Genomic DNA, 23,803 nt, shown 5'->3' on the forward strand with positions numbered 1-23,803 from the left:
GAGGTGTACAGGATACGTATCCTTTCAAGGAAAAGGAGGAGGTGGGGGAAGGGGATGAGATCATACAGGATCCGTGTGGGGGAGGGGAGACGGATGCGATAGGCAAGGCGGAGAGCATGGCGTTCAAGGATTTGGAGGGATTTATAGAAGGTAGGGGGGGCGGAGATCCAGGCTGGATGGGCGTAACAAAGGATAGGGCGGATGATGGATTTATAGGTGTGGAGGATTGTGGAGGGGTCCAGACCCCACGTGCGGCCGGAAAGGAGCTTGAGGAGACGGAGTCGGGAACGTGCCTTGGCTTGGATTGTCTGGAGATGGGGAGTCCAGGAGAGGCGACGGTCGAGGGTGACGCCAAGGTACTTAAGGGTGGGAGTGACGGCGATAGGACGGCCATAGACGGTGAGATAGAAATGAAGGAGGCGGAAGGAAGGGGTGGTTTTGCCTACAATGATCGCCTGGGTTTTGGAGGGATTGACCTTGAGCAACCACTGGTTGCACCAAGCGGTGAACCGGTCAAGATGGGATTGGAGAAGGCGTTGGGAGCGTTGCAGGGTGGGGGCAAGGGCGAGGAAGGCGGTGTCATCGGCAAACTGGAGAAGGTGGACGGGGGGCGACGGCGGCGGCATGTCCGCCGTGTACAAAAGGTACAGAAGGGGGGAGAGGACGGAGCCTTGGGGCACACCGGCGGAGGGGAAAAAGGTGTAGGAATCAGTGTTATGGATGGTGACATAGGAAGGACGGCGGGAGAGAAAGGAACCGATCAGACGGACGTAGTTAATGGGAAGGGCAAAGGTTTGGAGCTTGAAGAGGAGACCGGAATGCCAGACGCGGTCATAAGCGCGTTCGAGGTCAAGTGAGAGGAAGATGGCGGAGCGACGGGAATTAAGCTGTTCGGAAAGGAGATGAGTGAGGTGAAGGAGAAGATCGTCGGAAGAGAAGGATGGCCGAAAGCCACACTGGGTGACGGGAAGGAGGCGGTGCTGGCGGAGATGCTGGTGGATGCGGCGGGTGAGGATAGATTCTAGGACCTTGCTGAAGACCGAGGTAAGGCTGATGGGACGGTAGGAGGAGACGGCGGAAGGCGGTTTGCCAGGTTTAAGGAACATGAGGATACGGGAGGTTTTCCACAGGTCGGGGTAGTAACCGGTGGACAGGACTACATTGTAGAGCCTGGCCAGGGTGGAGAGGAAAGAGGCAGGAGCTTCACGAAGGTGACGGTAGGTGGCACGACCAAAAGCAGCAGTTTCTGGTGCCTACTTTAATAGCAGCATTCGCACTATTCATTTGCGAGAGCATTTCTTAAATACCGCACCCATTCATAATTCTTTTTATTCTTGACCGCTTTTTTCGAAAGGGCAAAGGTAGAAGGGGCTGTTACAAAATTCATTTGCCTCCTGTGAGGATCGAACTCACGACCTCTGGTTTACTAGACCAGCGCTCTGCCACTGAGCTAAGGAGGCGCCGCCTAGCGCACTTTTCTGGTACTTTATTCTTATGGACTAGTGAATCGGAGCCCTTCAGCTGGAAACGCACCGCATTAGCGACCATTATTTGTATTTAGTTAGCACAGCTGCTGCTTTCCTACACATCTCACACGATATCGATGTACACCTAAAATTCCAAAACAACACATTTATTTCATTTCAGAGTTACTTTCAGTTTCAAAAACCATTCCTCTGATATTAATACGAAGCTAGGCATCGTCTTAACCCGTTACGTTCATTACGCAAGGCTCACGAGAGGGGCGCAGGTTGCATCCGCGTAGACACAAAATTTTGCGCCAGCCCAGCGTGGGGCTCGAACCCACGACCCTGAGATTAAGAGTCTCATGCTCGACCGACTGAGCTAGCCGGGCCCCACACAACGTGTTACGAGCCATACAGTACTTATGGGACCTGCGACCATCTATGGAAGGTCCTTTTCACTACAGCTTATTTCCTGCTGCCACAAATGAGCTACAATCCTATTCAATGAACAATTGTAACAGATGCCTGTGGCGTAGCTCTTGGGTCCTGAATCAGACGCAGTAGTTCCAACAAAAACTCTCCTGATCGGCACTTTGCCGAAAATTTCGCTACAGAACCCCCTGTCTTGCTTGTGCTTCAGGTAGACGCCGGTTTGCAGCCAGGAAGCGGACAGCAGCAACTTTCAACTAGTTTTGTAGTACTCAAACAACACAGTGAAACAGCATGCATCTTTTGCAGAACTGGAAAAAGTCGACCGTGACAGGATTCGAACCTGCAGTCTTCGGATCCGAAGTCCGACGCCTTATCCATTAGGCCACACGGTCACTGGCGCAATGTGCCTCCCCACACACACCTCATTTTCGCCATTTGTACGCTTGCCGGAATGAATTTCCCATCTTTGACGCAATTCTCCAATTTCAGTACTAAAAATGCGAAGCTACTTCTTGCTGTGTCCCATCGCAAGTTACATTCAAGCCCTTATGACGCTGATCAAGCAAGAGGTTGCAAATCAGCTTCAATCGCTTACTGCCATCTCAGTCGGTTGCAGAGGTTACGCCACCCTATGTCATACAATGGCGACTTGCCGCTATTACCAAAGCGGCGGCGGCGCCGCCGACGACGACGACGACGACGACAACCGCGAGGGTCTCTACCAGGGGTAGAAAATACATCACAAGAACTAAGTATTTCACGTCGGCATTCTCCAGAGACTGCCAAAAGCAGCAGTTTTTTTTTTTTTTTTTTTTTTTTTTACTTTATTGTTATTTTAAAACCTGTACAATTCAGGTAGGCTGGCAGCGGCACACTACGCCGCTCTTCCGCCATAGCGTTTTACAAGAGTATAAAACATGGTGAATAACAATGAACAAAGTGACGGGCAAAAGAGAGAGGTCACAGAGACATAAAAAAAAAACACGGAGTCGTTCACATGTGACGATAACAACACGGAAAACACGTCGGCACGGCGCACAAAACACTGGTGAGTCCGACGGCACAAGTGAACGTAGGAGTGGGATGGCGGACACCAAAAACACTATATGACGTCACACACACGAAGCACAAAAGGCGACGATCTCCGGCGCGCGAATGTTCACTATACGTGTGCGAGTCCGGGGACCTGCCAAGAGAGGAGGAGGAGGAAGGGGAGTGGGAGAGCGAGAGGGGAGAGCAGAGATGCCACGGGCAGGGGAGATAGGGGGGGAGGGAGGATTGGGGGAGCGGAAGCCCGGGGGAAGAGGGGGAAGGGAGGGGACAGGGAGATGGAAAAAGAAGGGAAGAGAAGAGAAGGGAGGGAGGGTGCCGAAAGGAAAGGACACGGGAAGTGGGGGGTGGGGCAGGGTCAAAGTTGATAGGAGGGGTAGATGGAGGGGACGAGGACATCATCAGGGAGAGGGAGCTGGCGGAAGCCACCTTGGGAGAGGGTATGGAGGGTGGAGAGATGGAGACCGGGTGGGACGTGCGAATACAGGCGCGGCAGCGGGCGGGGGTGGGAGAGGAGCGAGGAAACGAGCGGGTGAGGAGGATCAAGTTTACGTGAGGTGTACAGGATACGTATCCTTTCAAGGAAAAGGAGGAGGTGGGGGAAGGGGATGAGATCATACAGGATCCGTGTGGGGGAGGGGAGACGGATGCGATAGGCAAGGCGGAGAGCATGGCGTTCAAGGATTTGGAGGGATTTATAGAAGGTAGGGGGGGCGGAGATCCAGGCTGGATGGGCGTAACAAAGGATAGGGCGGATGATGGATTTATAGGTGTGGAGGATTGTGGAGGGGTCCAGACCCCACGTGCGGCCGGAAAGGAGCTTGAGGAGACGGAGTCGGGAACGTGCCTTGGCTTGGATTGTCTGGAGATGGGGAGTCCAGGAGAGGCGACGGTCGAGGGTGACGCCAAGGTACTTTAGGGTGGGAGTGAGGGCGATAGGACGGCCATAGACGGTGAGATAGAAATGAAGGAGGCGGAAGGAAGGGGTGGTTTTGCCTACAATGATAGCCTGGGTTTTGGAGGGATTGACCTTGAGCAACCACTGGTTGCACCAAGCGGTGAACCGGTCAAGATGGGATTGGAGAAGGCGTTGGGAGCGTTGCAGGGTGGGGGCAAGGGCGAGGAAGGCGGTGTCATCGGCAAACTGGAGAAGGTGGACGGGGGGCGACGGCGGCGGCATGTCCGCCGTGTACAAAAGGTACAGAAGGGGGGAGAGGACGGAGCCTTGGGGCACACCGGCGGAGGGGAAAAAGGTGTAGGAATCAGTGTTATGGATGGTGACATAGGAAGGACGGCGGGAGAGAAAGGAACCGATCAGACGGACGTAGTTAATGGGAAGGGCAAAGGTTTGGAGCTTGAAGAGGAGACCGGAATGCCAGACGCGGTCATAAGCGCGTTCGAGGTCAAGTGAGAGGAAGATGGCGGAGCGACGGGAATTAAGCTGTTCGGAAAGGAGATGAGTGAGGTGAAGGAGAAGATCGTCGGAAGAGAAGGATGGCCGAAAGCCACACTGGGTGACGGGAAGGAGGCGGTGCTGGCGGAGATGCTGGTGGATGCGGCGGGTGAGGATAGATTCTAGGACCTTGCTGAAGACCGAGGTAAGGCTGATGGGACGGTAGGAGGAGACGGCGGACGGCGGTTTGCCAGGTTTAAGGAACATGAGGATACGGGAGGTTTTCCACAGGTCGGGGTAGTAACCGGTGGACAGGACTACATTGTAGAGCCTGGCCAGGGTGGAGAGGAAAGAGGCAGGAGCTTCACGAAGGTGACGGTAGGTGGCACGACCAAAAGCAGCAGTTTCTGGTGCCTACTTTAATAGCAGCATTCGCACTATTCATTTGCGAGAGCATTTCTTAAATACCGCACCCATTCATAATTCTTTTTATTCTTGACCGCTTTTTTCGAAAGGGCAAAGGTAGAAGGGGCTGTTACAAAATTCATTTGCCTCCTGTGAGGATCGAACTCACGACCTCTGGTTTACTAGACCAGCGCTCTGCCACTGAGCTAAGGAGGCGCCGCCTAGCGCACTTTTCTGGTACTTTATTCTTATGGACTAGTGAATCGGAGCCCTTCAGCTGGAAACGCACCGCATTAGCGACCATTATTTGTATTTAGTTAGCACAGCTGCTGCTTTCCTACACATCTCACACGATATCGATGTACACCTAAAATTCCAAAACAACACATTTATTTCATTTCAGAGTTACTTTCAGTTTCAAAAACCATTCCTCTGATATTAATACGAAGCTAGGCATCGTCTTAACCCGTTACGTTCATTACGCAAGGCTCACGAGAGGGGCGCAGGTTGCATCCGCGTAGACACAAAATTTTGCGCCCGCCCAGCGTGGGGCTCGAACCCACGACCCTGAGATTAAGAGTCTCATGCTCGACCGACTGAGCTAGCCGGGCCCCACACAACGTGTTACGAGCCATACAGTACTTATGGGACCTGCAACCATCTATGGAAGGTCCTTTTCACTACAGCTTATTTCCTGCTGCCACAAATGAGCTACAATCCTATTCAATGAACAATTGTAACAGATGCCTGTGGCGTAGCTCTTGGGTCCTGAATCAGACGCAGTAGTTCCAACAAAAACTCTCCTGATCGGCACTTTGCCGAAAATTTCGCTACAGAACCCCCTGTCTTGCTTGTGCTTCAGGTAGACGCCGGTTTGCAGCCAGGAAGCGGACAGCAGCAACTTTCAACTAGTTTTGTAGTACTCAAACAACACAGTGAAACAGCATGCATCTTTTGCAGAACTGGAAAAAGTCGACCATGACAGGAATCGAACCTGCAATCTTCGGATCCGAAGTCCGACGCCTTATCCATTAGGCCACACGGTCACTGGCGCAATGTGCTTCCCCACACACACCTCATTTTCGCCATTTGTACGCTTGCCGGAATGAATTTCCCATCTGTGACGCAATTCTCCAATTTCAGTACTAAAAATGCGAAGCTACTTCTTGCTGTGTCCCATCGCAAGTTACATTCAAGCCCTTATGACGCTGATCAAGCAAGAGGTTGCAAATCAGCTTCAATCGCTTACTGCCATCTCAGTCGGTTGCAGAGGTTACGCCACCCTATGTCATACAATGGCGACTTGCCGCTATTACCAAAGCGGCGGCGGCGCCGCCGCCGCCGACGACGACGACGACAACCGCGAGGGTCTCTACCAGGGGTAGAAAATACATCACAAGAACTAAGTATTTCACGTCGGCATTCTCCAGAGACTGCCAAAAGCAGCAGTTTTTTTTTTTTTTTTTTTACTTTATTGTTATTTTAAAACCTGTACAATTCAGGTAGGCTGGCAGCGGCACACTACGCCGCTCTTCAGCCATAGCGTTTTACAAGAGTATAAAACATGGTGAATAACAATGAACAAAGTGACGGGCAAAAGAGAGAGGTCACAGAGACATAAAAAAAACACGGAGTCGTTCACATGTGACGATAACAACACGGAAAACACGTCGGCACGGCGCACAAAACACTGGTGAGTCCGACGGCACAAGTGAACGTAGGAGTGGGATGGCGGACACTAAAAACACTATATGACGTCACACACACGAAGCACAAAAGGCGACGATCTCCGGCGCGCGAATGTTCACTATACGTGTGCGAGTCCGGGGACCTGCCAAGAGAGGAGGAGGAGGAAGGGGAGTGGGAGAGCGAGAGGGGAGAGCAGAGATGCCACGGGCACGGGAGATAGGGGGGAGGGAGGAAGGGGGAGAGGAAGCCCGGGGGAAGAGGGGGAAGGGAGGGGACAGGGAGATGGAAAAAGAAGGGAAGAGAAGAGAAGGGAGGGAGGGTGCCAAAAGGAAAGGACACGGGAAGTGGGGGGTGGGGCAGGGTCAAAGTGGATAGGAGGGGTAGATGGAGGGGACGAGGACATCATCAGGGAGAGGGAGCTGGCGGAAGCCACCTTGGGAGAGGGTATGGAGGGTGGAGAGATGGAGACCGGGTGGGACGTGCGAATACAGGCGCGGCAGCGGGCGGGGGTGGGAGAGGAGCGAGGAAACGAGCGGGTGAGGAGGATCAAGTTTATGTGAGGTGTACAGGATACGTATCCTTTCAAGGAAAAGGAGGAGGTGGGGGAAGGGGATGAGATCATACAGGATCCGTGTGGGGGAGGGGAGACGGATGCGATAGGCAATTCGGAGAGCATGGCGTTCAAGGATTTGGAGGGATTTATAGAAGGTAGGGGGGGCGGAGATCCAGGCTGGATGGGCGTAACAAAGGATAGGGCGGATGATGTATTTATAGGTGTGGAGGATTGTGGAGAGGTCCAGACCCCACGTGCGGCCGGAAAGGAGCTTGAGGAGACGGAGTTGGGAACGTGCCTTGGCTTGGAAGCAGCAGTTTCTGGTGCCTACTTTAATAGCAGCATTCGCACTATTCATTTGCGAGAGCATTTCTTAAATACCGCACCCATTCATAATTCTTTTTATTCTTGACCGCTTTTTTCGAAAGGGCAAAGGTAGAAGGGGCTGTTACAAAATTCATTTGCCTCCTGTGAGGATCGAACTCACGACCTCTGGTTTACTAGACCAGCGCTCTGCCACTGAGCTAAGGAGGCGCCGCCTAACGCACTTTTCGGCTACTTTATTCTTATGGACTAGTGAATCGGAGCCCTTCAGCTGGAAACGCACCGCATTAGCGACCATTATTTGTATTTAGTTAGCACAGCTGCTGCTTTCCTACACATCTCACACGATATCGATGTACACCTAAAATTCCAAAACAACACATTTATTTCATTTCAGAGTTACTTTCAGTTTCAAAAACCATTCCTCTGATATTAATACGAAGCTAGGCATCGTCTTAACCCGTCACGTTCATTACGCAAGGCTCACGAGAGGGGCGCAGGTTGCATCCGCGTAGACACAAAATTTTGCGCCCGCCCAGCGTGGGGCTGGAACCCACGACCCTGAGATTAAGAGTCTCATGCTCGACCGACTGAGCTAGCCGGGCCGCACACAACGTGTTACGAGCCATACAGTACTTTTGGGACCTGCGACCATCTATGGAAGGTCCTTTTCACTACAGCTTATTTCCTGCTGCCACAAATGAGCTACAATCCTATTCAATGAACAATTGTAACAGATGCCTGTGGCGTAGCTCTTGGGTCCTGAATCAGACGCAGTAGTTCCAACAAAAACTCTCCTGATCGGCACTTTGCCGAAAATTTCGCTACAGAACCCCCTGTCTTGCTTGTGCTTCAGGTAGACGCCGGTTTGCAGCCAGGAAGCGGACAGCAGCAACTTTCAACTAGTTTTGTAGTACTCAAACAACACAGTGAAAAAGCATGCATCTTTTGCAGAACTGGAAAAAGTCGACCGTGACAGGATTCGAACCTGCAATCTTCGGATCCGAAGTCCGACGCCTTATCCATTAGGCCACACGGTCACTGGCGCAATGTGCTTCCCCACACACACCTCATTTTCGCCATTTGTACGCTTGCCGGAATGAATTTCCCATCTTTGACGCAATTCTCCAATTTCAGTACTAAAAATGCGAAGCTACTTCTTGCTGTGTCCCATCGCAAGTTACATTCAAGCCCTTATGACGCTGATCAAGCAAGAGGTTGCAAATCAGCTTCAATCGCTTACTGCCATCTCAGTCGGTTGCAGAGGTTACGCCACCCTATGTCATACAATGGCGACTTGCCGCTATTACCAAAGCGGCGGCGGCGCCGCCGCCGCCGCCGCCGCCGCCGACGACGACGACGACGACGACGACAACCGCGAGGGTCTCTACCAGGGGTAGAAAATACATCACAAGAACTAAGTATTTCACGTCGGTATTCTCCAGAGACTGCCAAAAGCAGCAGTTTCTGGTGCCTACTTTAATAGCAGCATTCGCACTATTCATTTGCGAGAGCATTTCTTAAATACCGCACCCATTCATAATTCTTTTTATTCTTGACCGCTTTTTTCGAAAGGGCAAAGGTAGAAGGGGCTGTTACAAAATTCATTTGCCTCCTGTGAGGATCGAACTCACGACCTCTGGTTTACTAGACCAGCGCTCTGCCACTGAGCTAAGGAGGCGACGCCTAGCGCACTTTTCTGGTACTTTATTCTTATGGACTAGTGAATCGGAGCCCTTCAGCTGGAAACGCACCGCATTAGCGACCATTATTTGTATTTAGTTAGCACAGCTGCTGCTTTCCTACACATCTCACACGATATCGATGTACACCTAAAATTCCAAAACAACACATTTATTTCATTTCAGAGTTACTTTCAGTTTCAAAAACCATTCCTCTGATATTAATACGAAGCTAGGCATCGTCTTAACCCGTTACGTTCATTACGCAAGGCTCACGAGAGGGGCGCAGGTTGCATCCGCGTAGACACAAAATTTTGCGCCCGCCCAGCGTGGGGCTCGAACCCACGACCCTGAGATTAAGAGTCTCATGCTCGACCGACTTTTTTTTTTTTTTTTTTTTTTTTTTTTTTTTTTTTATTGGTTTTCTTAGTTTACACAGGGATATACAGGTATACAGAAAACTTGTAATTTCCTTTTCTTGAACATTAAAACACATAATGCTTCAAACTGTACTAACATGCAAATTTTTAGAATGTTAACTTCCCTTTCTTTTCTAAAACATCAGAAGGAATAACCTTTTAAAAAACTTAAGATTATTCAAAATATTTAAAGGTAGTTACTGAGATTCTAAATTAAACAAAATTTCCTTTTCCTTAAACGTTATAACCAATAACTTAAAAAAAATTTAAATCATGCAATGTATTTAGAATAATCACTGAAGCTCTATATTGCCCAAGTTCCCTCATATTTAAACATTAAAACAAATAAGTTAAAAAAAAAAAAAATAAAATAAACCAAGGTACTCCCCGCCAGGAATCGAAACCGAGAACCCGGGCGTTTTGTAGTCATAACATTCTACAGTAGTACATATTTTTCAACTGACATTTAAAAGTAATAAAACAAAGGTTCCTTGGCATTTTAGAAAAAAAAAAAAAAAAAAAAAAAAAATCCAAGTCTAAACCAGATAGTGATGTTCGTCACTTGATCGTATTTGTTTTTCAAAGATCAAATTGTCTCTCGTTTCTTCATGTTCTGAATCGCATCATCGAAAATGGAGTTCACATGACTGTTCTTCTCAGGCAGTTGGCGTATGTATCATAATAATTATTCATGCGTAGTAGCTTGTGATGCTGGTCGGAAATGTACGTCCAAAAATCTTCTTCGCTCCTTTCTTTACTGGACAGCAGGTAAAATACTGCGTGTCCCTTCAACCAGTTGACGGCATTTTTCTTCCAGGTGGGGTATAACTCCTCTTCTGGGTATAAAAGGCACGCTGGCGTTATCAAATACGGCGGTTTTCTCTGCATAGTTGCTAATTTTTTTCTGATTGACAACCATATATTATTCGCATTTCCACAGACAAATTGATGTTCATCCGTATCAATCAGGTTGCAAATGGTACACAAAGGGGAATCAGCCAGCCGAATGGAATGTAGTCTGGAGTTTGTTGGAAATTTCCTATTCACAAAGTAGTACCACAATGACCGCACTTTTGTTGGTAAATATGGGTGATGTATGTTCCTCCAGATATCATGCCAAGAGTGACCGACGTATTTTTGTTCTATGATGTTCTTGGTCTGAAAGTTCATTAAGTTTTGGTATATTTTCTTGACTTTGATGACATCTTTCTCGGGTGTTCCCAGTCCAATGTAGCTATACTCTACGAAGAAATGTTTTAGGTGGTAAAGTTCATTTGGGATGTGGTGAACGTCTATTGGGGCGTCCTGGCTGACCGGCGCTATTTCATTTAACAAGAATGCGGTGACACTGTCGACTGACCGCTTCCACAGTTTATATGTTTTACAGACGTACAATGCTTGTGCTTTATTGTACACGTCTGTGAGATTCAATCCACCATTCCCAGTCGGTAGAGTCAATGTCTGGTACTTGACTTTGAAGATGTGGCCGCGGCTGACGAAATGGCCAAAAGCAGCCAAAATCCTGTTCGCCACTTCCCTCGGCATTGGCAGGGCTTGAGCCACGTAATTTAATTTAGAGGACAAATAGATGTTGACGAGAGCCACTCTTTGTATCTCATCAAGAGTACGGAGATTGTGCTGACGTATACAGGCACGGATGGTGTTGAGGATTCTTCTGTAATTAACTGCGATGGTCTGCCGAATATTTCTTGTGTATTCCACTCCAAGACATGTCATGGTGACAATTTCCTTTATTGGCCCATGAATGGGAACTCCTAATCCGCTTCCAATATTCATTATGCCAGACTTATTCCTATTCATTTTCGCACCAGATACTTGTTCATATTTGTTTATTATGTCGAGTGCTTTCTCTATCTCGTCGTTGTCTTTGACAATAAATGCAACGTCATCGGCATATGCTCTGCAGACTATCCTACGGCCGCGTGTAGTGAATCCTTGTAGGTTGTGGCTGAGGCGAAAAAGCAATGGCTCGATTGCTATTGCAAAGAGTGACATAGACATCGGGCACCCTTGTCGCACCGAACTTTTCATTACAATGGGCTTACTGGACTGACCGTTTACCATAACTATCGATGTTGACTTCTGCAGAAGATTTGTAATAATGTTGATAAAACCTTGCGGGAAGTTCATGGCACGCATGGTGTGAAAAAGATAAACAAGATCGACTCTATCGAATGCTTTCTCAAAGTCCAATGATACGATGGCGCATTTTATTTTACAGGCTGCGGCAATGGAAATAATATCTCTGTAGTCGCACAGTGTTTGGTAAATTGATCTGTCTTTTCCTACGCTCGATTGATATGATCCAGTGACTGTGTTCAATACTGATTTTAATCTTTCGTTTATGATGCGGGCAAATATTTTATAGTCCGAATTTAGGAGAGTGATAGGCCTAAAATTTGTTACAGATTTTCCCGCAGGATGTTTCGGGATTAGAACAATGGTTCCTTCTAGGAAGTCGCGTGGGATGCCATTGGCGGGATTCATTAATTCGTTACAGATACACGCTAATTTGGGAATCAACTGTCTTCTGAACATTTGATAGAACTCGGCCGGGATTCCGTCAGGCCCAGGAGACTTATTTTTCGGGCTTCGTGTTAAAGCGTCTGCGACTTCTTCTTCTGTGACTTCAGTTAACAAGTTGTTTGCTTCTACTGGGTCGAGCCCGCGTGTGAATCCCGTCATGATGTCATTGTCCACCGGGATATCCATTGTCGTTTTGCCTAATAACTCTGCGAAGTACTTGTGAATTTCGTTCTTGATGTCACTTTGCTGCGTCAGTAACCTACCGTCAGAAGATCTTAGTTCGGTTATTATTTTCCTGCGTTGCCCCTTCCTCTCATTAATCACATGATATATAGATGTTTGCTCTCCTTTTACAGCATCGTGAAGTCCTGTTCTTACTTGATGACCTTCCAGCTGTTTCCGCTTCAGTCCGAGAAGTTTAGCCTGAATCCGTTTTATTTCCACGTAGTTGGCGAATACGGACTCATCAGATTGATATAGGTCACGAAGGACTTGGAAGTAATATTCTATCGTCCGTTTTTGCCAAACACTTTTCTCGCGGGAGTAATTCATCAGCGATTTTCTTATCGCGGGTTTCACACATTTCATCCACCATGCCAGTGCCGAGGTATATGAAGCGAATTTGTTCTCGCACGCGTTCCATACGTTATTGAATATTTCGTGGTATTCAGGGTCTTTTAGATGTTCCACGTTCAACTTCCACAAGCCTCGTCCCCTGTACGTTTCTTGCCGTTTTAAGTTCATGGTACATATGTATGCAGCGTGATCCGAAAAGATAGTGGGCCATAACTCTGTCTGGAGAACGTGTGTTTCCAGGTCGACTGTTACATAGATCCTGTCGATGCGACTAGCGGAATGATTCGTAATATGAGTGAAACCCGGCAATGCACCGTTCTTGAGCTCCCAGGTGTCAATTAAGCGGAGTTCTGTAATTACGGCTCCGAGTTCTGCACAGTTATTAAAATGCGGCGTCTGGTCTTTTGGAGACAGCACACAATTATAATCACCTCCAAAAATGATATGCTCGTAGCGGCCACCGAAAAGGGGAACTATATCATCTTTATAAAATTCAGCTCTTCGCCTCCTGTTCCCGGTGCCAGATGGTGCATAAATATTTATAAAACGCGTATTGTGAATGGTGACAGCTAGACCTCTGGCGTTTACCAGTTTCTCCACATCTTTGATGATAATTCCTTCTTTGGCGAGTATCGCAGTTCCGAGGTCACTTGTCGCTCCCTGGATTTACGACTGCATTGTAACCTGTGATGGCATCCAGTCTAATATCTGTTACTTCTTGTAACATAATAACATCAATATCAGCGGCGTAGAGCATGTCTTGCAAGTTCTTAAGGTTTAATTCGCTACGGATATTGTTTAGATTCAAAGTCCCGATTCTATAAGCTTGTAACGAATTCATGATTAATTAAGCAAGTATACAAGTCGTTATGACCCACTGTCGACAAAGCCTAAGGTTTTCCATGTTATGGCCGAGACGATGTCTCGTCCCTCATTTGTTTGTCTTTCTGCACTGGAATCTTTCCTCCTGGTAGGTGTGACACTTCTTTCATTTCCTCATCTGCGGGAAATTCTTCAATGTCATCTGCCCAATTTTTCGTATCACTGCGTTGAGACAACTCTATCTCTGGCCCACGTTGAGATGGAGTTCTGTTCTTTGTTTCTTTACTTGCGGACCGTTTCGTTTCACCATCGTGTTGCGTCTGCGTTTTCACTTTTCGAAACTCGTCTTTTCCCGCTGTATGCGGGGTCTGTGGGTCTACGTCAAAATTGACGGATGTCATACCACTGATTTTGCGACCAATTTGTTGTGCCTTTTCACGCACTGATTGTACCTTTTGAGGAGCGTCAGGTGGAGCTATCCTCCGTTTTTTATGCTTTTTGGGAAGAGATCCGGATTTCTGTCGCTCTTCAGTCTCGGAAGCCGTGCTGGGATCTTGTGCAGCATCCTCGTTCTCGTCTCTCTGTACATCTTGCTCAGTAGTTCCGTCATTTTTGGAAAGACATCCTGCTTCTGTAATGGGCGCCGCTTCAGGCGACGGAACGACAGTCGTTACTTCAGTAGAGCTAGTGGTCACTGACAAGTTTTGGTCGTCGTCTTTTCTGTCGCCACTGCTCTCCAAAGCGAAATTCGGTGTCGTAGCAGAGTGGCCACGGGTGGCCGTAGCATATGTCACTGGTAAGGTCGTCATCGTCATGGGAGGGACTACTTCCCCCGCAGGCACCTGCGTCACTCTCCTCTGTATACATTCTGAACGTACGTGTCCAGTCTGTCCACAGCCGGAGCAAGTACGCGGCTGTCCATCATACATCACAATAGCTCTATAACCGCATACGTAAACATACGAGGGAATATGCTGCTGAAGATCTATTTTTATTTGCCTGACACCATTTAAAACTGGAAACGTTTGAAAGGTGGTCCACTTTTCCGCAACATTACTAATGACCTTCCCATATGCTTTGAGGACGCAATTAATTTGTTCCGTGGTTATTTCAAAGGGAAGTTCAAAAATACGGACTGTTCTTATCCCGAAACCTGCATGATCTACTTTGACATCACCGACGTTTCCATCACAGTGATTAAATTTAAAAGATCCTCCACATCCTTCAATAATCCTATCACAGCATTTAGCATTCACCATCTTTACATAAACTGTGCTACTCACAATCGATAAGTGGATCCCAATTATATCAGTGGAACTGAGCTTTACTACATCGCGCAAGAACTGTTCTACTTCGAATGCTTTAGGTCGTGCAAAGCGTTCATCGAACGTGAACTTCAAAGTATCTTTGCGAAGCGGTTGCGTCATATTCATGTTCGATTCATTTTCAAATATACAATTGGCGTGTAAGCCACAAGAGCGCCCACTTACTTGTCAGCGCGCGGCCGGCCGCAGCGAGCACGTAAACAAGGCCCGTCCGCACAGCTCGCCCACCGAAGCACAACTGCGCCGACTGAGCTAGCCGGGCCCCACACAACGTGTTACGAGCCATACAGTACTTATGGGACCTGCGACCATCTATGGAAGGTCCTTTTCACTACAGCTTATTTCCTGCTGCCACAAATGAGCTACAATCCTATTCAATGAACAATTGTAACAGATGCCTGTGGCGTAGCTCTTGGGTCCTGAATCAGACGCAGTAGTTCCAACAAAAACTCTCCTGATAGGCACTTTGCCGAAAATTTCGCTACAGAACCCCCTTGTCTTGCTTGTGCTTCAGGTAGACGCCGGTTTGCAGCCAGGAAGCGGACAGCAGCAACTTTCAACTAGTTTTGTAGTACTCAAACAACACAGTGAAACAGCATGCATCTTTTGCAGAACTGGAAAAAGTCGACCGTGACAGGATTCGAACCTGCAATCTTCGGATCCGAAGTCCGACGCCTTATCCATTTTTTTTTATTTTTTTATTTTTTTTTTTTTTTGGGCCTCCCTTCTCCCCACATAGCCCATCTAATCGCTCACCTTTTCTGCCTTCGTCGGCTAGCTTCTACGCTTTAAATTTATTAGGTTTTTTTTTTTTTTTTGTGTAAATGGTATAACATAAAGTAAATGAAAACAAAAGGGATGAGTGGCTTCGACTCATGAATGCCATCTCCGAGAAGAAATCCTCTGTATGTGCCGCCTCCATCGGCATTGTGTTTGTTCGTGATTTTTCTCAAATTACCTTTGGCAACCGTACCTTAGTGGCCCTCTTATGTCGGAAAACTGTAAGGTCGGCTTCTCGGGTTGCAATGTGTTCACTCCGTTGCGAGTTCGTCCTGTTTCATCGTGTGGTCTCTTCTCTTTACTGTCCTGTCTTGTCTACTCTTAGCTTTACACCCGCCAATTCTGTGGGGGATCCATGATCGCTTTAATGAGAAAATTTGCGTATTCCTGTTTGTAATGTGGAAGTTTGCGAAGTCCATCGTGCTGTGTTTGTAAATATGTCGAAAAGTCTCCAATACTACGTTCTGAGTTTGTAATAATATAGTAGATTGCTTGTCCTTTCAGCCAGGTTACGGCATTTCGTTTCGTGGTAGGGTAGAGGTCATCGTTCGGTAGAAGTAGACTCTTAAGGGTGATGGCTTGAGGGGACGTGCGTTGTAGAAATGCCAAGAGGTTTCTAACCGCTTTCCAGATGTCTTGCGCCGTACCGCATACGAATGTGTGTTCATCAGTATCTTGCACGTTACAGGTTGCACAAAGGGAAGTATCAGCCAAATGTATCGAATGTAAGCGGGAAGTCGTTTGAAGTTTCCTATTGACCACGTAATACCACAATGCTCTCACTCCCGTTGGCAAATGTGGATGATGAACACTTCTCCATACACGTGGCCAGACTGCCTCGGGGTACTTAACTTCAATACTGTTTCGAGCGTGCGTCGTGAGCAAATATTTGTACACTGCTCGCACTGTGACGATTTGTTCCTCAGGCATTCCCAGGCGGATGTAGCTATAGTCAAGCAAAAATTGCTTGATATGATGAAGGTCGTCTGGTATGTGATGAACATCCACAGGCGCGTCAAGATTAGCCGGCTTTATTTCGTTCAATAGAAAAGTGGTGATACTATTGGGCGAATTCTTCCATCTGCTAAATGTAGAACTGACGTACAGGGCCCGTGTCTTCGTATAGACGTCGGTGAGGTTGAGACCACCTGACGCCGACGGCAGAGTCAACGTAGAATACTTGACTTTGAAAATGTGGCCGCGGCTGACAAAGTGGCCGAAGGCAGCTAACAATCTGCTTGCCATCGGGAGGGGTAGCGGGAGTACGCGCGCCACATAGTTAACTTTAGAGACGAGATAAATGTTCACCAAGGCCACGCGTTGTATTTCGTCCAGCGACCTGAGGGTATGTTGACGTATGCTCGCGCGCACTGTATTTAGCAAATCTTTGTAATTGATTGCAATTGTGCGTCGGATGTCACGAGTAAATTTCACTCCCAAGCACTTCATGACCGTGATCACCTTGATCTGTCCAGGAATAGGGGCCTTCAATCCGCGACCGATGTTCAGGACACCGGACTTCATTACATTCAACTGAGCCCCCGCCGCCTTCCTATACTGCTCTACTATGTCCATCGCCGTCCGTATCTCAGACGTGGTTCGCACAAGAAAGGCCACATCATCCGCGTAGGCGCGGCATACAAACTTGTGACCATACATCAGGACACCCTGGAGGTGTGAGGTCAGCGCTGTTAATAGCGGCTCGATGGCGATAGCAAACAGCGCCATCGACATAGGGCAGCCCTGTCTGACCGAACTTTCAATAGTTATCGGCCCCACTGATCGCCCGTTGAGCAAAATCGTGGACTGGGAGTGGCGCAGCAGTCGTGCGATGATGGTGAGGAAACGGTGGGGGAAGTTCATTGTCTGCATGGTTTTCAGTAAATACTCATGGTTCACACGGTCGAATGCTTTGTCAAAATCGAGAGCAACCAAGGCGCACGGAATGCGACAGGCGGCAGCTACCGCTATGACGTCGCGATAGTCACACAAGGTGTCGTGAATGTTGCGGCCTATACCGACACTCGTTTGTGGCGGGGCTGTAACCGTGTTCATCACCGGTTTGAGTCTCCTAGCTATAATCCTTGCAAAGATCTTATAATCACAGTTTAGAAGTGTGAGCGGGCGGTAGTGTTTTGCGGATTGCGCCAATGGTGACTTAGGAACCGGTATGATCAAGCCCTCACTGAATTGTCGCGGGATGTCTTTGTCGGGGTCCATTAATTCCTGGCATATGCACGTCAGTTTCGGTAACAACAGTCGTTTAAATGTGCGATAGAACTCCACCGGTAGGCCGTCTGGACCAGGTGACTTGTTCTCAGGGCCCGTCAGCAGTGCATCTTCTACTTCCTCTTCTGTAGGTTCAGCCAACAATTGAAGTGCTTCCGTTTGATTCACCTTGCGGGTTATACCCGACAGTAAAGCCTCCATCGCCTCGTGATCCACAGGGCCAGCGGCGTATAGCGTCGCATAATAGTGCTTCATCTCAGCTGATATCTCACGCTGCTGCAACAACAAACATCCGTCCTCCGTCCGTAGTTCAGTGACCAGTTTCCTGCGGCGACCTGTCCGCTCCTTAAGTACGTGATAGATGGAAGGTTGCTCGCCGGCGACACCGTCACGAAGTCGCGCCCTGACTTTGCACCCGATGAGCTTTTGACGCGTCAAAGTCGTAATCGTGGCTTTTATCCGTTGTATTTCCTGGTGATTGTCTATAATCGACGCGTCCGGGCGGTATAAGTCTCTAAGGACCTGGAAATACAACTCGACCGTCCTGGTGTACCACTCCTTCCTGTCACGGGAGTATCTCATAAAGGCCTTCCTGATCGTCGGTTTTGCACAGTTTAGCCACCATTCCAACGCCGAGGCATATTGAGAAAACCTTCTCTCACAAGCCGCCCAAGACGCAGCGAAGAGTTCATGGCATGCCTGTTCGTCCAAATGCGATACATTCAACTTCCAGTATCCTCTTCAACGGTACGTCCCTTGGCGTTGGAGGTTGAGTGTACAAATGTACGCCGCGTGGTCAGAGAAGACGGTCGGCCATATCTCCGTCTGCAAAAGTCTTCGACTTAAATCCAGCGTGACGTAAATACGATCGAGGCGGCTGGCGGAGTGAGTCGTGATATGCGTGAATCCTGGCCTATCGCCATTGACGTGTTCCCAGGTATCAATAAAATGAAAGTCCCGTATTATAGCCGCTAGATCCGGACAAGTGTTAAAATGTGGCGTCTGGTCTTTCGGAGAGAGGACGCAGTTGTAGTCGCCACCGAATATAATGTGGTCGTAATGGCCTACAAGCAATGGTGCAATAGCATCGTTAAAAAATGCCGCCCGTTGCGGTCTATTACCAGTCCCTGAAGGGGCATAGACGTTGACAATACGAGTATCGTAAATGGTGAGTGCCATACCTCTCGCCGTTGGGAGGTACTCTACGTCAGTCGCTAGTATCCCTTCCTTTGTGAGGATGGCTGTTCCAAGTTCGTGCACAGTCCCGGGATGAGTGAAGGCTATATATCCACTAATCGTGGCGAGGTCTATGTTCTTCACCTCTTGTAGTAAGACCACGTCGAGTTCGGCCGCATATAACATATCACGGAAGGTCTGTAGCTTTAGTTTGCTGCTGATACTGTTGATGTTGACAGTCCCTATCCTGTAAGCTTGTGCAGAAGTCATTCGCGGATGGAAGGAAGGAAGGCCTTTTCTGTGACTACACACACTATAGATTACTGGTCGCTGGGGCGGGGGGGAAGCCCATCCGTATCATCCCCGACCCCGCGCATGATCGCTGTCCCCACACCAACCATAGGATCGTCATTCAAGTCCCCTCCTGGCGGAACGTTTTCCACATCATCGGCCCAGTGGCCGGTCGCCCGGAGGCCAACCTCCGTCGTGTCGCCGTCAAGTGTCTGCATGGGTATGTCATGCGGGGTCACCTCCCGTGTCGCGTGCACTAACATCCGTTCGGTGGGAGGGTTAGGTGGCTCGGCCGTCGCAAGAATGTCCGCCGGAATGAGGACCTGGTGGATGCCATCGTCTTGTGCTACCGGTGTTCCTCCAAGTGTGCGGGCAACCCGCTGAGCCTTTTCACGCACCTCCTTCGCCGTCTGGTCCGCGTTCGGGGGCGCAATCCGTTGTTTTTTGCGTCTGCGGGGTGAGTGCCGTGGTCGGCTCATCTCACTATCGGAAGATACGGTCTGGTCCGGTTCCTGCGGGCCCTCCGGATCCTGGAGCACGACGTTTTCAGCCGCAGCAACTGCGGCATGGCCCTCGTCATCGGGAGTTACCTGTTGCTCGGACTGGGCAGCGGATAAGTTTGTCGCCGTTATCTGGTTCGTGACTATGGGCGCATCGTTGGTCTCAGGTGGTGACGGGCGAGGAGCCGCCTCCTCTACTAGTAAGTGGTCCGGTTCCAGTCCTCTGACTGCCGCAACGTAACTTACCGGCAACGACTGCATAGTCGCAGGTCTTTCGGATTCTCCCACTGGTAACTGCGCTATCCTCCGCTGCATGCAGTCCGAGCGAACATGGCCTTCCTTACCACAACCTGAGCACGTTCGGGGTTGCCCGTCATACATGACAATGGCTCTACATCCACTGACGTATATATATGAAGGGACGTGACGCCGAAGATCAATTTTGATCTGCCGCACCCCATTGAGAACAGGGAAGGTATTGAAAGTTGTCCACTTCTCCGCTGTATTACTTAAGACCGTGCCATATGTAGTAAGAACTTGATTGATCTGCCCTGCAGGCACCTCAAACGGAAGTTCAAAGATCCTAATGGTCCTGACGCCAAGTCCCGCCATTTCAACCGTCACATCCCCCACGTTACCGTCACAATGGGTGAACTTAAATCGACCTCCCGAAGAGGCTATTACTCGTGCACAGCAGTCTGTGTTCGACATCTTCACATAGACGGTTCGGCTAACTATCGACAAATGGATCCCGATAACGTCGCCAAATTGTAACTTTACTACATCGCGCAAAAAGGCCTCTATTTCGTATGGCTTAGGTCGTGCATAATGGTCGTCGAAACTAAATTTCAGTGTGTTTGTACGGAAATGAGACTCCATCGTTACCACGTGTACATGACTAAATTCCTCGAGAAACGGCTAGGCCCACCGTGTTGACTCACCACTCGCCGCGGAGCTGGCCGGAACAGCGAGGACGTAAACAGCGCACGTCCGCTCACCTCGCCAGCCGCGAGTAGACTGTCCATTAGGCCACACGGTCACTGACGACCAAGCATTCCTTACATTCGTGTCATCTCGAAACGCTCATACCGCTGAGGAATTGTCTTTTCGTTCTACACAGCCGCTGCCTCTTGCTGCTTCCCACCCATTCGTTACATTCAAACCCTTACGAGACAGACCAAATAGAGTTTGGGAATCAAGACCACACACTTTGTGCATTCGGAATCGAAGGCAGGGCGTCCCTCGCCGCATTTGCTACGATGGCGATTTGCTACTTCTGCAGAAGCGACAACGACGACGACGACGACGCTCGCGAGAGGCTTTGTGATATTTGAAAAACACATGTAAAAAATATAATTCAGACTGCCTCCTCCCACCTTACGCTGTACCGCTTTGGCAAATGCTTATACTGCGACAATCACATCTGAGAGTAATTCTAAATAAAACACCAGTCGCTAATTGTTCGTCGTTCCAGATACTGCTTGCTATACGGCCACGACGCGCAACTGATTTCCAAAATTCGTTTGCCTCCTGTGAGGATCGAACTCACGACCCCTGGTTTACTAGACCAGTGCTCTGCCACTGAGCTAAAGAGGCGCGGCCTAGCGATAGTTTTGCGTACTTCGTGCTTACGGTCGTCTGGATCATCAGGCTTCAGCTGACAACACTTCATATTACCGACTAATATTTGCAGCTATGGCGCACCATTACTGATTGGCTACACATCTCACACGTAACCGATGTGCTCTCCAACCAACACCACTTACATTTCAGAACATGTCTTTCACACATGTCTACGAAATCACCTTCACCTTCAGATACAGTTTCCTGGCGACTGATGGAAACGTAGGCAAAGTTTTAAGTTGCTATTTCCATTACGTCACATTAATCAGAAAAACGGTAATTTACATCTGCAGCGGAACAAAATTCCGTTTCGCCCAGCGTGGGGCTCGAACCCACGACCCTGAGATTAAGAGTCTCATGCTCTACCGACTGAGCTAGCCGGGCTGCGTCGGTGACCACGTGTCGGGTCGCACGACACACAGTACTCGTTTGGGTGGGGTGGTCCCATACAGAAACTCTCCATGCTGCCTAATGTTTTCCTAGCGTCACACACATCACGTAGTTCAGTTTTATTTCATAATCATTTCTGAGGGGTACAGCAATTGCATGAAAACCTGCAGCGCTAGTGGTGTCAAAATTAACACACATACTTGATTTGACTCAGAAGCCGAACGGGTTACTTTCCGACGCTGTCTTAGATGCGCAAGTGCCAGCCAAAACTCGCGGTGACGGCACTCAGCCGACCATTTCGCTAGATAACACCGTTCTGGTTGTGTGTGTATCAAGCTCCAGTGCATCTCCAAGCAGGAAATGGACAACAGCAACATTCCGACGATTTCGTACTGCTCAATAGCTACACTAAAACGGTGTGTTTCTTTTGCAGAATTGGAAAAACACGACCGTGACAGGATTCGAACCTGCAATCTTCGGATCCGAAGTCCGACGCCTTATCCATTAGGCCACACGGTCACTGACGACCAAGCATTCCTTACATTCGTGTCATCTCGAAACGCTCATACCGCTGAGGAATTGTCTTTTCGTTCTACACAGCCGCTGCCTCTTGCTGCTTCCCACCCATTCGTTACATTCAAACCCTTACGAGACAGACCAAATAGAGTTTGGGAATCAAGACCACACACTTTGTGCATTCGGAATCGAAGGCAGGGCGTCCCTCGCCGCATTTGCTACGATGGCGATTTGCTACTTCTGCAGAAGCGACAACGACGACGACGACGACGCTCGCGAGAGGCTTTGTGATATTTGAAAAACACATGTAAAAAATATAATTCAGACTGCCTCCTCCCACCTTACGCTGTACCGCTTTGGCAAATGCTTATACTGCGACAATCACATCTGAGAGTAATTCTAAATAAAACACCAGTCGCTAATTGTTCGTCGTTCCAGATACTGCTTGCTATACGGCCACGACGCGCAACTGATTTCCAAAATTCGTTTGCCTCCTGTGAGGATCGAACTCACGACCCCTGGTTTACTAGACCAGTGCTCTGCCACTGAGCTAAAGAGGCGCGGCCTAGCGATAGTTTTGCGTACTTCGTGCTTACGGTCGTCTGGATCATCAGGCTTCAGCTGACAACACTTCATATTACCGACTAATATTTGCAGCTATGGCGCACCATTACTGATTGGCTACACATCTCACACGTAACCGATGTGCTCTCCAACCAACACCACTTACATTTCAGAACATGTCTTTCACACATGTCTACGAAATCACCTTCACCTTCAGATACAGTTTCCTGGCGACTGATGGAAACGTAGGCAAAGTTTTAAGTTGCTATTTCCATTACGTCACATTAATCAGAAAAACGGTAATTTACATCTGCAGCGGAACAAAATTCCGTTTCGCCCAGCGTGGGGCTCGAACCCACGACCCTGAGATTAAGAGTCTCATGCTCTACCGACTGAGCTAGCCGGGCTGCGTCGGTGACCACGTGTCGGGTCGCACGACACACAGTACTCGTTTGGGTGGGGTGGTCCCATACAGAAACTCTCCATGCTGCCTAATGTTTTCCTAGCGTCACACACATCACGTAGTTCAGTTTTATTTCATAATCATTTCTGAGGGGTACAGCAATTGCATGAAAACCTGCAGCGCTAGTGGTGTCAAAATTAACACACATACTTGATTTGACTCAGAAGCCGAACGGGTTACTTTCCGACGCTGTCTTAGATGCGCAAGTGCCAGCCAAAACTCGCGGTGACGGCACTCAGCCGACCATTTCGCTAGATAACACCGTTCTGGTTGTGTGTGTATCAAGCTCCAGTGCATCTCCAAGCAGGAAATGGACAACAGCAACATTCCGACGATTTCGTACTGCTCAATAGCTACACTAAAACGGTGTGTTTCTTTTGCAGAATTGGAAAAACACGACCGTGACAGGATTCGAACCTGCAATCTTCGGATCCGAAGTCCGACGCCTTATCCATTAGGCCACACGGTCACTGACGACCAAGCATTCCTTACATTCGTGTCATCTCGAAACGCTCATACCGCTGAGGAATTGTCTTTTCGTTCTACACAGCCGCTGCCTCTTGCTGCTTCCCACCCATTCGTTACATT

The 23,803-nt window shown here is 48.8% G+C and overlaps 16 non-coding genes across 16 annotated transcripts; all 16 read right to left on the bottom strand.

Annotated features, from left to right (window-relative positions):
• Positions 1-1,388: 1,388 nt before the first annotated feature.
• Positions 1,389-1,460, bottom strand: Trnat-agu (transfer RNA threonine (anticodon AGU)). The gene has a single exon. It is a non-coding gene; the product is annotated as a tRNA-Thr (tRNA).
• Positions 1,461-1,782: 322 nt separating this feature from the next.
• Positions 1,783-1,855, bottom strand: Trnak-cuu (transfer RNA lysine (anticodon CUU)). Its single transcript has one exon. It is a non-coding gene; the product is annotated as a tRNA-Lys (tRNA).
• Positions 1,856-2,217: 362 nt separating this feature from the next.
• Trnar-ucg (transfer RNA arginine (anticodon UCG)) lies at positions 2,218-2,290 on the bottom strand. Its single transcript has one exon. It is a non-coding gene; the product is annotated as a tRNA-Arg (tRNA).
• A 2,600-nt stretch (positions 2,291-4,890) lies between these two features.
• Trnat-agu (transfer RNA threonine (anticodon AGU)) lies at positions 4,891-4,962 on the bottom strand. Its single transcript has one exon. It is a non-coding gene; the product is annotated as a tRNA-Thr (tRNA).
• Positions 4,963-5,284: 322 nt separating this feature from the next.
• Positions 5,285-5,357, bottom strand: Trnak-cuu (transfer RNA lysine (anticodon CUU)). Its single transcript has one exon. It is a non-coding gene; the product is annotated as a tRNA-Lys (tRNA).
• A 362-nt stretch (positions 5,358-5,719) lies between these two features.
• On the bottom strand, positions 5,720-5,792 carry Trnar-ucg (transfer RNA arginine (anticodon UCG)). Its single transcript has one exon. It is a non-coding gene; the product is annotated as a tRNA-Arg (tRNA).
• Positions 5,793-7,450: 1,658 nt separating this feature from the next.
• Positions 7,451-7,522, bottom strand: Trnat-agu (transfer RNA threonine (anticodon AGU)). Its single transcript has one exon. It is a non-coding gene; the product is annotated as a tRNA-Thr (tRNA).
• Positions 7,523-7,844: 322 nt separating this feature from the next.
• Positions 7,845-7,917, bottom strand: Trnak-cuu (transfer RNA lysine (anticodon CUU)). Its single transcript has one exon. It is a non-coding gene; the product is annotated as a tRNA-Lys (tRNA).
• Positions 7,918-8,279: 362 nt separating this feature from the next.
• Trnar-ucg (transfer RNA arginine (anticodon UCG)) lies at positions 8,280-8,352 on the bottom strand. The gene has a single exon. It is a non-coding gene; the product is annotated as a tRNA-Arg (tRNA).
• Positions 8,353-8,921: 569 nt separating this feature from the next.
• Trnat-agu (transfer RNA threonine (anticodon AGU)) lies at positions 8,922-8,993 on the bottom strand. Its single transcript has one exon. It is a non-coding gene; the product is annotated as a tRNA-Thr (tRNA).
• Positions 8,994-21,183: 12,190 nt separating this feature from the next.
• On the bottom strand, positions 21,184-21,255 carry Trnat-agu (transfer RNA threonine (anticodon AGU)). Its single transcript has one exon. It is a non-coding gene; the product is annotated as a tRNA-Thr (tRNA).
• Positions 21,256-21,593: 338 nt separating this feature from the next.
• Positions 21,594-21,666, bottom strand: Trnak-cuu (transfer RNA lysine (anticodon CUU)). The gene has a single exon. It is a non-coding gene; the product is annotated as a tRNA-Lys (tRNA).
• Positions 21,667-22,118: 452 nt separating this feature from the next.
• Positions 22,119-22,191, bottom strand: Trnar-ucg (transfer RNA arginine (anticodon UCG)). Its single transcript has one exon. It is a non-coding gene; the product is annotated as a tRNA-Arg (tRNA).
• A 485-nt stretch (positions 22,192-22,676) lies between these two features.
• Trnat-agu (transfer RNA threonine (anticodon AGU)) lies at positions 22,677-22,748 on the bottom strand. Its single transcript has one exon. It is a non-coding gene; the product is annotated as a tRNA-Thr (tRNA).
• A 338-nt stretch (positions 22,749-23,086) lies between these two features.
• Positions 23,087-23,159, bottom strand: Trnak-cuu (transfer RNA lysine (anticodon CUU)). Its single transcript has one exon. It is a non-coding gene; the product is annotated as a tRNA-Lys (tRNA).
• Positions 23,160-23,611: 452 nt separating this feature from the next.
• Trnar-ucg (transfer RNA arginine (anticodon UCG)) lies at positions 23,612-23,684 on the bottom strand. The gene has a single exon. It is a non-coding gene; the product is annotated as a tRNA-Arg (tRNA).
• Between the last annotated feature and the right edge of the window lie 119 nt (positions 23,685-23,803).

This window comes from Schistocerca serialis, chromosome 7 (assembly GCF_023864345.2).
Source record: "Schistocerca serialis cubense isolate TAMUIC-IGC-003099 chromosome 7, iqSchSeri2.2, whole genome shotgun sequence".
Taxonomy (NCBI): Eukaryota; Metazoa; Arthropoda; class Insecta; order Orthoptera; family Acrididae; genus Schistocerca; species Schistocerca serialis.